This window comes from Ovis canadensis, chromosome 3, assembly GCF_042477335.2.
Source record: "Ovis canadensis isolate MfBH-ARS-UI-01 breed Bighorn chromosome 3, ARS-UI_OviCan_v2, whole genome shotgun sequence".
NCBI classification, from domain to species: Eukaryota; Metazoa; Chordata; class Mammalia; order Artiodactyla; family Bovidae; genus Ovis; species Ovis canadensis.
In genome coordinates this window covers 12,496,944-12,512,738 of record NC_091247.1, presented here as the reverse complement: position 1 = coordinate 12,512,738, position 15,795 = coordinate 12,496,944, and the positions used below count along the sequence as shown (strand labels likewise).

Here is a 15,795-nt window from a genome sequence, read left to right as displayed (position 1 = left end):
ACAGGGCGCACCTTCTAATCTGTGAGGTAAATTATACAATAATCAATGGAGATTTTTGCCAAGCATTTCTGAGAAAAGGAGGGCAAGCTGCAGGAAGTAGTGAAAACTGACCCACAGCACTTGGAAAACGAAAAAAAAACAAAAAAAAAAAACCCAAGAAGGACTGTTCTGATTTCAGAATGTGCACTTTACTGTGAGGCTGTGCTGTATTTGCATTGCACTGATATTTGTCCGCTGCTGCTGCTGCTGCTAAGTCACTTCAGTCGTGTCCGACTCTGTGCGACCCCATAGACCGCAGCCCACTAGGCTCCTCTGTCCCTGGGATGCTCCAGGCTAGGCTACCAAAATTTAGACTTCTTTCTACAACAACTACAATCTGAACACAGTTTAATGTGTGCCAGACACTGTACTGAGCCCTTTAGAGACATCACTCTTTAATCCTTCTTGGTAGAGTTATGAGGTATTATATTATTTTTAAAAGTGAGAGAATGTCTTAGAGCTATTAAGTGGCAGAAAAAGGATTTGAAATCTAACCAACTCCAAAGCCTGTACTCTGTATGATATGTTTTTACTGGTTCCAAAGTGAAAAAACTCATCCTGGTCAAAGGAGAAAAATGATGCGTAATATCTGAGCCAAGTTATTATATAAGGGCATTTTAAAATTTTTAAATAAAAAGTTTTTAAGAGTTTGGAATCCATTTCTGTAAGTACTTACTGTTTAGATATTAGCAAAAGTCACAGGGTCACTGTCGAAAATCTATACTTCTTTGGATAACTATCAATACGCTTAAACTCAGGACATTTGAGATGGCTGCTGTTGTTTCAGTTTATATTCTTATGTTTACATAACCATAAAAAAAAAATTCTTTTGTCCAAAATAGCCAGGAAGATATCTTTTACACATCCTTTTCACTCAAAACCCAGCATATCCAAGCAAATTACTCCAGTGCCTATTACTCAGGAGAAAAGAAGTCATGTCATTCAAAACACAGTAAAAAGTGACAAGGTTTATGAAGTGACTTACTAGCCCCTTTGAGGGGAATAACTGAAAATTGGCCTACTAAAGTTCTTTCAAATTTTAAAAAAAGATATAATTACAGTTTTTTCCTACAGGGGCAAAAATGTAATTATAGAATCCTTCAACAAACACAATTTGAGTTATTCTTTGGAAGTAAACCATCACTTTTTAAAAGTATCTAAAATGGAAAAGTCAATCAAGTTCCAAAAGTGTTATGATTAGTCAATACTCATGCAAATCAATTTACAATTTTAAAAAGAAAGTAACAATTCACAAAAAATTAATGAGAAGGCAAAAAAGAAATATAGCATTTCTAAGAACACACCTCAGAAATTACACTGCAATCTCTTCTAATTGTATGTATATGTCCATTAAAGGGTTCCAAAGGTTATTTCCTATTTTGCTTTTCCTGTATGGAATACAGGTATTAATTGGTCAGGAGAAAGTAGTTATTACTGGAGACACTACCAAAACCAGTGAACTCAACTACTCCCCTTCTCTTATACACCTTCCTGCTAAAATAGTCCTGGCCCACTCCCAAACACCACCCTTATGGCAGAAAGTGAAGAGGAACTAAAAAGCCTCTTGATGAAAGTGAAAGAGGAGAGTGAAAAAGTTGGCTTAAAGCTCAACATTCAGAAAACGAAGATCACAGCATCTGGTCCCATCACTTCATGGGAAATAGATGGGGAAACAGTGGAAACAGTGTCAGACTTTATTTTGGGGGGGCTCCAAAAATCACTGCAGATGGTGATTGCAGCCGTGAAATTAAAAGACACTTACTCCTTGGAAGGAAAGTTATGACCAACCTAGATAGCATATTCAGAAGCAGATACGTTGCTTTGCCAACAAAGGTCCATCTAGTCAAAGCTATGGTTTTTCCAGTGGTCATGTACGGATGTGAAAGTTGGACTGTGAAGAAAGCTGAGGGCTGAAGAATTGATGCTTTTGAACTGTGGTGTTGGAGAAGACTCTTGAGAGTCCCTTGAACTGCAAGGAGATCCAATCCGTCCATTCTGAAGGAGATCAGTCCTGGGATTTCTTTGGAAGGAATGATGCTAAAGCTGAAGCTCCAGTACTCTGGCCACCTCACGCGAAGAGTTGATTCATGGGAAAAGACCTTGATGCTGGGAGGGATTGGGGGCAGGAGGAGAAGGGGACGACAGAGGATGAGATGGCTGGATGGCATCACCAACTCAATGGACAAGAGTTTGGGTGAACTCCGGGAGTAGGTGATGGACAGGGAGGCCTGGCATGCTGCTATTCATGGGGTTGCAAAGAGTGAGCAACTGAACTGAACCCTCAAACAAGACAATCCCTTCCATTTGTTGCTGTTAGCCAACTTTTGGAACCAAACCGACATGGATTCAAAAAACAAGTTCACAATTTACCAGTTAAGTAATGCCAGAGTTACTGAACAAAGCCTTAGTTTTCTTATCTGAAACAGAGTAATCTTTCTGAAAGGCTAGTGTAAAGATTAGAGGTAACATGTATAATGCATGTCGGCTAGTGTTGTTAATCATAATGTGACTGACACTTTCTTTGTAATGCTGCTGTTATTGTAAATACAGTATGTCCACTACTAAATAATATTTTAAAAGTTCTCTCTTTCTGGCAAATCAGAGATGAGTGACCTCTAATACAAACCTGCTATTGCTGACCTGGTCAAAGTAAAGACATTTATTTGAATTATTTAAAATTTTTTATTTTAATCGCTTAAATTTTTTTCAAACTGCTAAATGGGTCAGGGGCTTCACTTTGGAATGACAGAAATGTTTTGCACTAGTTAGGGTGAATGGTTGCTCAACATGTGAATAAACTATATGCCACCAAATTGTTCACTTTAAAATGATTAACCTAAAAACAATAATTGTCAAAGGAGACAATCTCAACACCTGGAGATTAAGAAATCTATTTCTCATCCTAACTCTGCCACCAGTGAGGTGTGTGATTTTGAACAAGTGCCTTAACCGCATCTGTCAAAGAACAAAGCAAGACTAAAAAGATTCTTACAGGTTCCTCATAATATTAAGATGGTACACTTTATATTCTTGGCAAACAAATTTAGTGAAAATTGCCTATGGTCAAAAAAATTATAATATACGCTACATCTGCTAAATTAACTACCATATGTACAATATAAGCACTTCCTTTGGACTGAAAAATATAAGTTATCCTAAACAAGAAAACTTTCTCATTTCAGGGTAATTGGGTCCTGTAGACTCCTATTCACTGGGAAGTAAGAACAGACTCTATAAGGACAGTGCCAAAACCATATTCACTGACATTATGATCTAAGCACAAAGGAGATGACTAATGTGGTAAACTCAAGGTCACCATTCCAAACCAAGCTGGTGAAGTTGCAAGTTCTTAACTAACAAACTCAATGATGCCTTTTTATTCAACTATTTTAAAATGCACCAAGTATAAAATTATAAATATCATGCATCATTAGACAGTCTATAAATAAAAACTGTATACCTTAATCAACACTATTTTGCAAATAATTCTTTTTTCCTATAAATAACCTTGGGGTTAAAAACTCCTCCTGCGACAAGGCTCATGAAAATGATATAAATCTAAAAAGACCTTATTCTGTTTTTGAATTTGCCTGGAATAGAAGCTAAATCCTCTTGTTATCTTCTGGTATTTTGTTAAGTGTAGGTTGTTAAAGAGTTGTTTTGGCAACTAACACCTTAACTACCATCAATTAGCATAGAAGGCTTGTCTTCCTCTCCTATGCCTCTAAGTCCCAAGGGGAAAGAAAAAGCGCAGTATGGCCTGATCCTGCAAACCTTTTCAGTCAAAGCAATCTCAACAAAGTGATCAAGGTAAGGAGTTGGGAACTCTGTTGTTTTCACTGCTAAGATATCCACAGCCAATGAATCAGCAGTAAAGGGACATTCAAAGGGCAACATTTAAGTTGTTTCAAGCTGCTAAAGTGCTTTACAACTTAGAGAAGCTCATCTAACAAACAGTGAAACAAGCAGAGGCACTCACAAATCAAGAGTTTGGATGACTTGAAGCTTCCCAAATCAGTTATCAAGACTCAGACCTCGGGAACAGTTTCAGCAGCTGAATCACTTCTCTGTCATTAATTGTATCAAAATGAAGGCACAAAGCCTCAGATGCACATCCTTTCTAAAGATTCCTGATTTTCTATCAGAGCAACAATCACCCATGATGTCACCACCACACTTGCAAACTGAATATCAAAACTAAACTAAAAGTGTCCCTGATCCCATCTCTCCTGGGTTCCTGACTTCTCTTCAGGGCACCCCAACCTGACCTGTCAACTACACTTGAAACCTTGTAGGCTTGGAGCTCAGCCCTCACATCTAGCTGCCAAGTTTCATCAGTTCCAAGGCATCCTTTTTTATACCCATTTGCACTATCTTTATCACATTTTTCCTCAAACTGTTAACAATGGCATCATTAATCACTATATGTGTTCTGGCCCCTCTTTTCGCATAAAGTTGTCAAATTCATAAAGAAAGCTCTAATAATGTCATCCCTCCACTCTTGCTCAAATCAAAACCTTTCACTGAAGCCTCACTGTCGACAATAAAGTTTGAATTCCTCATTCTTACACTCAAGACCTCTATCGGTGACTCTAATATTCCACTCCAAACACACTCCACCAATTCCTTTCATATTCCCCTATCTTTAACTAATTGAACCACTTTGTTCTTTTCCACAGAAATCATTCTTATTTTGCCAGTGCCGTCCCCTCCATATGGAATTCTCTCCCTCTATCTCATAATCTAATCCCAATTTTTACCTGTGACTCAGCACAGGTACCACATACTAGAAGTCTCTCCCTATTCCCCTTAGCAGAAATAATTTCTTGCTCTTTTAAATTCCTCAGCCATTTTATCTCTTAAGTACTTACTTTAAAAACTTTATCAATATCTCAAAATCATACCATCACCTCCCCTCATAGACTAAATTTTTGAAGGTCACGGTCAATGTTTTATCTTTGTATCCTCCGATGCAACTAGTACATAACAAGGACTCAAAATTATAATGAATAAATAATAAAGCCTATCAGCAGTCTCAAGAAAAGATATTCATGAAAAAACAGAAATACATCATAAAAACTTACAGGTACACCATATCCAAGGGAAAAACCAAAATCCCAACTATAGCATCCATTACAAAGTGACAGACTATAACTAATAAAAGAATAGTCCACTGAACAAATACTCAAGTGCTTACTTAGTGCTAGGCACTATTCTAGATGCTTTCGAATCTACAGAACACAAAGACAACATTAACCCTTGGTTTTACGGAGCTTATATATACTAATGAAGGGGAAAAGGCAATAAACAAAATAAGCGAGCAAAATATACCATAAGTTAAATGGTTTAAGTGGTATGGAGAAAAAGAAGGTGGGAAAGGAAGGGCAGGGAGGGCCAGAAACAGACAAACTGCCATTTCAGCAGTGTGGTAAGAGAAGGTATCTGGTTTCCTAGGTGGCACAGAGGTAAAGAATCTGCCTGCCAAGACAGGAGACACAGGGGACAATCCCTGAGTTGGGAAGATCCCCTGAGTTGGGAGTAGAAAATGGCAACCCACTCCAGTATTCTTGCCTGGAAAATTCCATAGACAGAGGAACCTGGCGGGCTATAGCCTTGGGCATTGCAAAGAGTCGAACACACACAAGCACACACACGTACACAGACACTAAGGCTCATGGAAAGGGGAGACAGGCACAAAGACCTGAAAAAGATGGAGCCACCCATATATCTGAGAAACAGTATTCTAGGCAGGGCAAATAGCAAATACAAAGGACAAGAGACAGGCATGTGCCTCTCACGTGAGAGGAAAAAGGCGGTGACTGTGGCAAGAATGGAGTAAGCAAAAAGAAAAGTTCAAATGCCAGAGAGGAAAGAAGGGATCCAGTCACTCACAGCTTTAACAGAACCTGGCATTTTACTCTGAGAAAAGATATGGAATCCCTGAGAGTTCTGACCCGAAGGAGACAAAAATGACTTAGCTTCTTGAAAGAATCATTCTTGCTAGAGTATTGCGAACAGACTATAAGAGGGCAGGAGTAAAAAGGGCCACTGTAGTAATCCAAAGGAGTTGATGTAGACTTAAACCAGTAGGGCTGATGAAAACTGCTCAGAGTCCGGATACACTTTGAAGAAAGAACTGGCAAGATTTCCTGGGGAATCAGATGTGTGTGAGAGGAAGAGAGGCAAGGATGACTCCAAGTTTTGGCCTGAGAAACTGGAAAGATGGAGGAAGCTGCTATTTACTAAAATAAAATGTGGAAGACCATGAAAGAGGCAGAAGAAATAGGGAGTTTGGTTAAGACAAGTTCAGTATGAGATGCCAACGAAATATCTAAGTGGAAGTGTCAAAGTATGCAATAACCTGGAGTTTCAGATAAAATTTGGAACTTATTGGCACATATATCATATTTAAAGCCATGAGGTTGAAAGAGATCACCAAGAGAATGAGAATAAAGAGCAGAGATACCACGGGACAGTCCAATATTAAGAGGTAGGAGTGATAAAAAAGAACCAACAAAGGAGACAGGGAAGAAGCCAAGGAGGCAGAAGGAAACCAGCAGAGTGTGGTGTCCCAGAAAGCAGAGCATAAAGCGTCCGAAGGAAGGAGGCATCTACTGCGCCCAGTGCTGCTAACAGGTCAAGTAAGAATTAAACGCGGTGGTTTTGACAACAGCAGTGATGGAGCTGGAAGTTTCACTGTAGTAGGTTCAGGAGAGGACAGGAAAATTGAAGATGAGCAGAAACACCTTCTCAAGAAGCTGAAAAATTGAGTTGTAGTTAGAAGAGACAGTGTGGTCAAGAAAAGGTCATTTTAGAAAAATAATAAATGAAATAATAGTGTATATATGCTGACTGGAATGAGCCAGTACGAGAATAATCTTGCTACAGGAAGGAAGGAAGAATGGATATGATTTCAACGGTTACAGAATTTCACCAGAAGAGTCAGATAGCTCGATGAAGGGAAATTTTACTAGGTTAGTGGGCAGTAATTCCAGAGTACTGTTACCCTTTGTGATACTCGAGAAGGGAGGAGGGCACCCCGTAACTCTAATTCACATGCCACAGGAGGCTCAGAAGAGACCTTGGGCCATTTACTGAGAATCTTCATGTTAAGCATTTTATATGTTATTTCATTTAAGTTCAAAATAACTTCATAAAGTATTATCTTTATGTTACAGATAAGGAACCAGAAGCTCAGAGAGCACTAGTAATTTGATTAACACACAAAGCTGGTGAGTGGTAGAGCTATGTTTCAAATTCAGCTCCTTCTGAGTATTAGATAAGGAATAATTGTTAATTTAGAGGGTTAAAATAGTTTGTGAGGTTCTTTTTAAGTTTCTGATCTGCTAGAAATACACACTGAAATATTTATGAACAAAAGCATATAATGTCTAAGATTTGCTGTAAATACTCCAGCAAAAACAATGACAGTAACTGTGAATGAGGGAGAGCTGGAACAAGAGCAGCATCTTGCTGCTAACTGTTGAAGTTAGCTGATGGGTATATGGACATTCACTGTACTGTTCCTTTTTATGTACCTCTGAAAATGCCATGATAAAAAATAAAAATCCAGGATCTGAGTCAAACTGCTTATTACTTCAAAGCTTGTCCTTAATTTCTGCTCAATCTTCCCTTCAAAAAAAAAAAAAATGCCATATGCTTCAGAGCTTACAATTTTCTTATCGTCTTTAATTCTCAGTATAATTCTGTAAATTAGGGGTTTTATTCCAATTTTATACATGAGAAAAGAGATCTACGACTAGTAAACAGCAGGAGCAGATCTCTGGGCCAAGTCTTTCTGTATCAAAAACATTCTTCTCCTACCCGATCCAGCAACTGAGCTTGCACAGGGCCATCTCTGCGCCCACCTGTAGGAAGAGCCCACCCAAGTCTAGCCTGTTCCCTCAGATTCACTGCCACTGCATCACCCTAGGGCCCTGCGCCTCCTAAGAAGGACAAGCATTACACCAAGTAGACCTTAGAAAGACACTCACAGAGGCAGGTTTCAAATCTGCCCAGCCATCAACCTTCCTTGCAAAATGTGGGGACTATCAGGAATTTGATATACAGCTTCATAAAGAGTGCTCTGAAAGTCTATCTCTGCTCTAGGGTCAACTCTTGGTTCCTCCATTTCTTTAAATGTAATACTCTGCTGTTCACTTACACAGCTATCACAGGGACCAAAGTCCAGGTATGTGAACCCTGAGCTCTAAAAATAAACGACACTACTAAACAATAATGCTGACCAATTTCAAAAGCCTATTTTGTATAACTCCACATTCACCCCAAAGCTGGCTTAACAGAAAGCATCATGGTGAATACTCATTTTTAAGACACTATCTTTTAAAAAGCCTCATCACTAGTATGGGTATCTGTTCTTCCACCCAAACCTTGGCATTATAAGCTTATTTACAGCTTACATCAAAACAACCAAAAATATGCATACCTATGGTGCCAAATGCTTATTTTCTCTAGCTGCTAACCTACACTACCAAAACTACAACACCTTTCCCCTCCAGTTCAATAGCCTCGCTAACTGAACCTGAGCTGTCCAGGGTTAAGAGCTACCCAGTATCCCATGGTTCCATCAAGTTAAAATGTAGATTGCCTAAGCTCTAGAAGCCTAACCACTGCATAATTAGATGCAATGTTTGAGATTTATTTGGAATTATAAACATCTTAAGAATGAACTGCCTTCATCTTAACTTTCAGAAACAAAACACTTCATCAGGTCACCACTACCCAGCTGTCTTAAAATATAATGATTTTCAGGCAGGCTGACTGAACATAGGTAACCAGTTTTAGGCTTCATTTCCATGTTTAGGGTCAGTCTATCTAGGGAAGGATCTGTTCTTTACTGAAAACAATATTATTGAGCCCTACTAAGAAATCTCAGGTCTAACACAAAACATGCCTTTAAGCCTAAAGTCAACACGTGTTTGCTGACTTAAACGGACAAAACAGGTAAGCAACACAAAAAATAAAAATAAATCCAGACAGTCTTTAGGACAATTACTTTCTGCTTTATGTCCATAGTATTAACTGTTAAATTCAACTCATAAACAAAACGCTGATCTAACCAACTGGATATTGTGTTTCCCAGCACCTGGAAAACTGCAAAGAACAGGAAAATCTGCAGGTGCAGGAAGAAACTCCATCTTAACCATGACCCAGAAATGCCTTGGAATTTATCACACAACCTGCTACAGAATTCTCACTTCTCAAATGGAAATGAACCATGAAGTCACACAATGCAAAGCTGTGATTTTATTACTGATATAATCAACTGTACCCTTTCGAGTTGTGCTAAAGTTAACTAAAGAAAGCAGATGTTCTACATAGTGTTAGTTATGTCAGAAGTTAAGAGAATTTGAATACCAAATAACTAAAATTTGAAGCAGCTTCATTCACTCTGCAACACACATATCGTTGAGACAGACATCGTAATTCTCAAAAATGATACACTTTTAAGGCAGAAAACCAATACAACACTGTAAAGCAACTTTTCTCCAATTAAAAATAAACTTAAAACACCAACAGTGTTTTAAGCAAAACACCAATACAGTATACTAACGCATATATACGGAATTTAGAAAGATGGTAACGATAACCCTGTATGTGAGACAGCAAAAGAGACACAGATGTATAGAACACTCTTTTCGACTCTGTGGGAGAGGGAGAGGGTGGGATGATTTGGGAGAATGGCACTGAAACATGTATAATATCATATGTGAAACGAATCACTAGTCCAGGTTCGATGCATGATACAGGATGCTCGGGGCTGGTGCACTGGGATGACCCAGAGGGATGGTACGGGGAGGGTGGTGGGAGGGGGGTTCAGGATGGGGAACACGTGTACACCTGTGGCGGATTCATGTTGATGTATGGCAAAACCAATACAATATTGTTAAGTAATTAACCTCCAATTAAAATAAATAAATTATATTTAAAAAAATAAACTTGAAAAAAATGATACACTTAAAGGACCCTCAAGACAAGAAATAAAAAGCATGAAAGTGACAAATCAGGTCCTTTGGTCACCTTATTATTTAATGTATGACCTAAAAGTTAAAGAATTGCAAATCTTTCAGGCTCAAACCATTTAAGTATTCAGCTCACCATTAATCTGGTCTCAGTATTTTATTCCTTTCTATTTTAACTGACATAAATTTAACATACATCTCTCAATAAACAGTTTTCTAAAATTAGACTGTGAAGCCTCTCATAATTACCTGTCAGAAACAGTTTTTCTACAGCTGAAGAAATTTTTAAAAACAAGCAATTTTCCAATAAAAGGATCCATGCAAAACAAATGAAAACAGAAGAGCAGTAAGATGGATAACAGTGTCCAAACTGTTATAAAAGGTAGTAAATGACTAAGAATAGATCAGTTACCATAGAAAGACTATTGTCAGGGCTTCACATATTATCAAGCTCAAGCAAATTAATGCCTAATAAAGCAACTTACTATTTACATTTTTGCAATGTCAATCAGGACCAAAATCTGGAGGTTTTTTACAATAAACCAAATAAAACATTTTGAAAGCATTTAAAAATTATTCCCCCACAAACAGAGCATAACCTGTCAATGGGCTTAGTAATGTCAAATAGATACGGTGATTATTTGCTAACTAAAACTTGAAAAGGAAAAAGTATTCAATAAATCTGAAAAAGGAGGCTTAATGCCACTAGAAGCAATAGCTCCATTTTTCTGTTCAAGTCACCCAAAATTAATCAATTTTCTACAAAAAACCATAGGGAAATGTATTACATGTATTATTTCTGATTTAGAAATTGAATTCTCTGAGACATGAAAAACATTCTGTCCCTGGAAATTCATACTTAGAATGTCTCTCACAAGTTTCTGCTTAGACTCAAGAATTCAAATCAGCACCAATACTTAGCTGCACAAATGAGCCAGGAAAAACCAGTAGACAGTAGAGCAAAGAATGAACAAACTTCAATTTGCAGATATCTCTAAAATTCACATAAGTTTCACTCTATCCAAGTTTCTCACTACAAACTAACCCACCTAATGCCAATTATTATTTGACCAGGCTAAAATGAAATAAAGAGTCAAAGAAATAACAGCTATTACCCCTACTTACATAGTGCTAACCTTCCTGAAAGGTTTAAACTTGTTTTATATAAACCATCTCAATTCTCCTGGGAGGCAGATAAAGAGTCAGGTTTCTGAAGGAGAAACAAGCACAAAGGGATTAAGTATCTTGTCCAGCAAGTCACCAGTGAAAATAAAACCAGACCCAATTATTTAGCCTACAAAGTCTAAACAACCTGCTTGCCTTGGTTCATAAACTTAGGATAATATTTTAAAGTGCCTACAAATTATCCCAAACCTTAGAACTTCACGGAACAATACATAGAAACAGAACACTAAACCAGAATTGAATATTCTGAACAAGGAAATACTGCTTGCTCCAAATCAATTAAATGAACCAACACAATGGACTTAAAAAATACAAAGAGAAAACAACAGTCAAATGGGAAACAATTTTCAAAGGTCACTCTATTCATCTTATACCTTACTGCTCAAATTCTCTGCCAGGAAGCCAAAGGGGTCAAACATGTTCATTATAATTACATTAAATACATGCATCAAATCTCAAAACACTGCTAAGAATTTCAATAAAAGGCATCTATATTTTTAAAAACTTTGCCCTCCAAAAATAAAATCTTACAGCAATGCCTTTAGAGCATTATTTTGCTGCCTTCATGATACACTTCAAATTTGGATTTTAAAAATGATTGGTTTCCAGTTTATTTTTAAAATATTTATACTTACAGATAGAGATTACTTAAAATGTGGTGTTCTGTTCAGCCTCATTATGTTTAGGCAAGATTCCCACTTCCACTCAAACTTATTTGAACTCACAATGGCTGCATTATTCAAACTAACAATTTAGATACTTCCTAAATGGACAAAAGAAGAAAACTAATCAACCCAGAAAGCTTCCCAAGGTACCAAAGAAGACCTTTCATGTGAGATCATACTAGGTACCACATTAAACACTACCCGAAGCCCACAAAGCAATAATTGAAGCTACATCTACAACATGATGAAATAATTTTTTTTTTTTGCAAAATCTGACAAGACTGAACCTTCAACTATCAAAAAGGAAATCGCTTTCCAAGATTCTAGAAAACACTGCTTACTGAGGCAGTCTCAAAGCAGTTTCCTTAATCCTTTCAAATCCCAAAGAATCTAACACAAGCCGCAGAACACTGAACAAGACTTGCTGAAAAGTCTGTGTTCAAACACCTAAAGGTGATTTCATATGTCCACATAACCCCCAAAGTCTTTCCTCAATAAAGCTAACACCGCACTCCCCAACTCAAATTAAAATAACAGAAAATCCAAAAGCCTCTATTAATAAATTTGACTTGAACTATTTGGGAGACAACCGAGGATCTGTTATCTCCACCTTGAAAGTCATAAAGCTCCATTCCTGCCACTTTTAGAAGCTGGATGTATTTAATACATTACCTCTGTCTGCCTCTAGCATGGGACTGAGATATTACATCACTCAAATGCCTGAAAACTGCCCTATTACCCAGAAAGCACCAAGGTATCTGATACACCGCACCAAGGTATCCTTTCCTCCCTCTGATACACAGCCCTCAAACACGCTAGGCCCTGCTCTTTTGCAGAATCTTCACAAAGAAACCTGCCCTGAACCTGCTGTAGTCCTGCTTCTATTCACTCCAGGTGCTCTCCTCTTGACCCTGCGTGGCTCCTCTATTTGCCCACTCATCAGGGCAATGTGCTAGAATGACACTCCACCCACAGCTCCTCTAACCTGGGAGTGTGTACTCAGCTCTCCCTTATCCCATCCCCATTCACTGGGTTCTGGAACTAAAATCAAGGCTTCCTGATCTCTCTGATCCTAGAAGCATGAACTTTCATATACGGTAAAGGGCTTAATGTCCTCCATTTTCCATTAACATCATTCCAGGATCTACACACACCCTCACACACTCTCCAGTTCCTCTAAGGCAGTAATTTAATCCTCTCCCTTTAGGGTTTTTTCTCCCCCAAATTCTACACTCTGCCCTTCCACATACTTTCACTGACCCAAAACATGGTGGCTCCTTTAGTCTCTCAAGACCCAAAGTTTTCCAGGCTTTCCTCACACTTCAGCACCCACTCCTTCCACACTCTTTCAAGCAACCAGTTATCCTAATTCTCTCCAGCCTGAATAGTCATTTCCTGCTCTAAACCTGGGCATCCTACTTCCCCCACCACCGCCCCAAACCCAACCTACCCCATTCTAGTCACAGACATGTCTACACACATACCCACCTTACCCTTTCCTTACCCCACTACTGGCACTAAGCATTTTTCAGCATCCTCTACCCAAAAATATCCTATCTTCCCCCTTTCCTTCCCTTTGTTCCCTCCTACCCACTTCTACCATAGCCCCCAAACCCATGCCTCTCTCCCTCCCACACTGTACACAGACCTGTATACTTCTTCGAACTTACCCCTACTGCACCCCTCTACTCATCTCCCTTCAGCACGCACCCCCCACCCCCTCTCTTTCCTTCTCCCCAACTTCCCTCCACAGGTCCTGCCCTAGAAACCCTTCCATCTGTCCTCACACTTCACCTGCCACTCCAAGAACATTTCCCTCCCCCCACACACACCTCTGGCCCTCCGCACTGCACTCCACTGGTCCCCTGCAAAGTCTCCCCAACCCTTAAGTCCCCTCTCTTGATACTCCCCACCTTCATTCATACTTCCTCCAGAACACCCTCCGTTTCACTCACTCTGATCTCTACTAAATGCCCCAGCACCTCCTCTCCGTCCCCACCACCCTTCACTACCGTCAGGACTTCTCTCCCAAACCCCTCAAACTCAGGCCCTGCTCCAATCGCCCGCCCTCTACTCTTCTCCCCTGAGCGCCTCACCAGATCAGATACCTGCTTCTCCTCTCACATGCTCTTCCCTGGCAAGGCCCATCTGTCCAGCCTCAGCACCCTCCTGCCTCCCTCCTGGACAAACCCTGTCCTCACACCGCTCACCGGGTCTCCTGAAGCCTCTGGGCCTACCCTCCCGTTCCTCCTGCCTGAACACCCTCCATTTCCCTCTCCATCACTCCAGAGACCCTCCTTCCACCCACCCCCCACAACCTCTTTCCACGCTCACCCTGCCACACTGCCCCGAGCCGGACACCTTCTTCCACATTTCCCTTCACGTTTCTGTCCACCGTCTTCCTGCTATCTGGCCCCACTCCGTGCCCCTCACACGCAGCCCCGGCCGGGACATCCGCCTCTTCCATGCCTCCCTCGATTCCTTCCAATCCCATCACACTCACCCCCTGTCCTCCCTAAGCCTCCTTCACACCCTCCCGAACCCCCACAGGCTGCCCCCACTCGCTCCGGCCCCCATGGGTCTCCCCAATCTGGCCGAAAGGCCTCACCCTCCAGTGGGCCAGATCCCTCCACCCTTCCTTCTCAACCAAATCTGCCCACACCCTCCAGCCGCCCCCCGTAGCTTCTCCCCCAGCCCCTGCCCCCAACGTCCTCCACCTGCCCAGAGCCCTTCACCCTCCATCCTACCCAGAGCCCCCAGCGCCGGGTCTCCTCACACAGCCCACGCCCTCTCCCCGCTCGGGGCCGGGACCCTGCCCCCCCCCCCCAACCCTCCACGAAGGTGAGGAAGACTGCCGGCTGCCCTTGCCCGAAGCAGCCAGGGCACCGCAACTGCGGCGGCGGCGGCGGCGGCCACAATGCCGGAGCCACGGGGGCCGGGATTGCTCCCTGCTCTCCGCCCCGGCCGCCGCTGCCGCCGCTGCTAAGGACGCACAACAAACAATGCGGGGCCCGGGCCGGCACCGCCAACCGCCTCAACCGCCGCCTCAACCGCCGCCCGCCCGGGACGGCCCGCCGCGCAGGCGCCTGCCCCTCCGCCGCAGCCTACCCGCACCGCCGCGCTCTGCCCGCGCCCGGTCCCTGCTCCCGCTCCGCCGCCGCCGCCACCTCGTCAGCCTGCGTCTCCGGCTCCTCAGCCCAGCGGCGGCGGCTGCGGCGGCTGCTGCCCTGGTGGCGCTCGCGGCTCCGGTCTCCGCTTCGGCGGCGGCGGCGGCGGCGAGCACGTGACGTCGCCGAGCGCGCCCATTGGCCGGGCCAGGGGGCGGGCCCCGCGGCTGCCGGGGAACGGAAAGCCCGCCCCCTCACTCGTCGCGCGCCCCCTCCACGCGCGCTCTACCGCACCTGAGAGCGCCGGCCAGCGCCCGCCGCCGCCGTGCCGCGCCGCCGCCTGCGCCAACTACGCACCTGGGAGCGCGCAAGGAGCACACGCTGGTGGCGGCCTCATGCACCTGCGAGGAGACGCTTACGTAAACTGCGTCCCTGCCTCCCTCCCGGCGGCAGGCCCCCGCCTGCGGCAGCACCTGAGCCCTACTGCGCTAGCGGCGTAAGTGCTGCGGAGCGGGGACGAGCTGCGGAAGGGAGGCGAGCGAAATCCACGGAAACTTCGTAACGTCCGAATCTGGGAGCGGCTCCGGGTCGCCGCTAGGGCGAGCCGGCCTCTCCCGCCCCGCGCCCCAGTGCGCTGTATCCCCGACCTCGCGGCTACGCAAATAGAGTAGGTGCCGTAACGCCTCCTCAGGTGGAGGAGGGGGAAGTTAATGAGCTTTGACTAGGTAAATGGTTGAAACCCAGCCTCCACCCCGCCAGCACCAACCAGCTGTGTGACCTTGACCAAATTACAGAACCACTCTGATCCTCAGTTTC

At 42.5% G+C, this 15,795-nt stretch overlaps 1 protein-coding gene across 9 annotated transcripts in view; it reads right to left on the bottom strand.

The window, feature by feature from the left end:
* Positions 1-15,795, bottom strand: part of STRBP (spermatid perinuclear RNA binding protein) — a 167,699-nt gene that overhangs the window by 129,707 nt on the left and 22,197 nt on the right. For 2 of the 9 annotated variants that reach the window (XM_069582496.1, XM_069582488.1), the window contains exons 1-2: positions 14,981-15,146; positions 11,843-11,970 (exon numbers count right to left, since the gene is read on the bottom strand). The exons of 2 other annotated variants lie outside the window; for them this stretch is intronic. The gene's annotated coding sequence lies outside the window, so the exon portion shown is untranslated. Of the gene's footprint in view, positions 1-11,147; positions 11,233-11,842; positions 11,971-14,980; positions 15,173-15,336; positions 15,656-15,795 lie in introns of those variants that run through there. 5 more of the 9 variants (XM_069582494.1, XM_069582486.1, XM_069582491.1 and 2 more) reach the window with 4 other exon arrangements.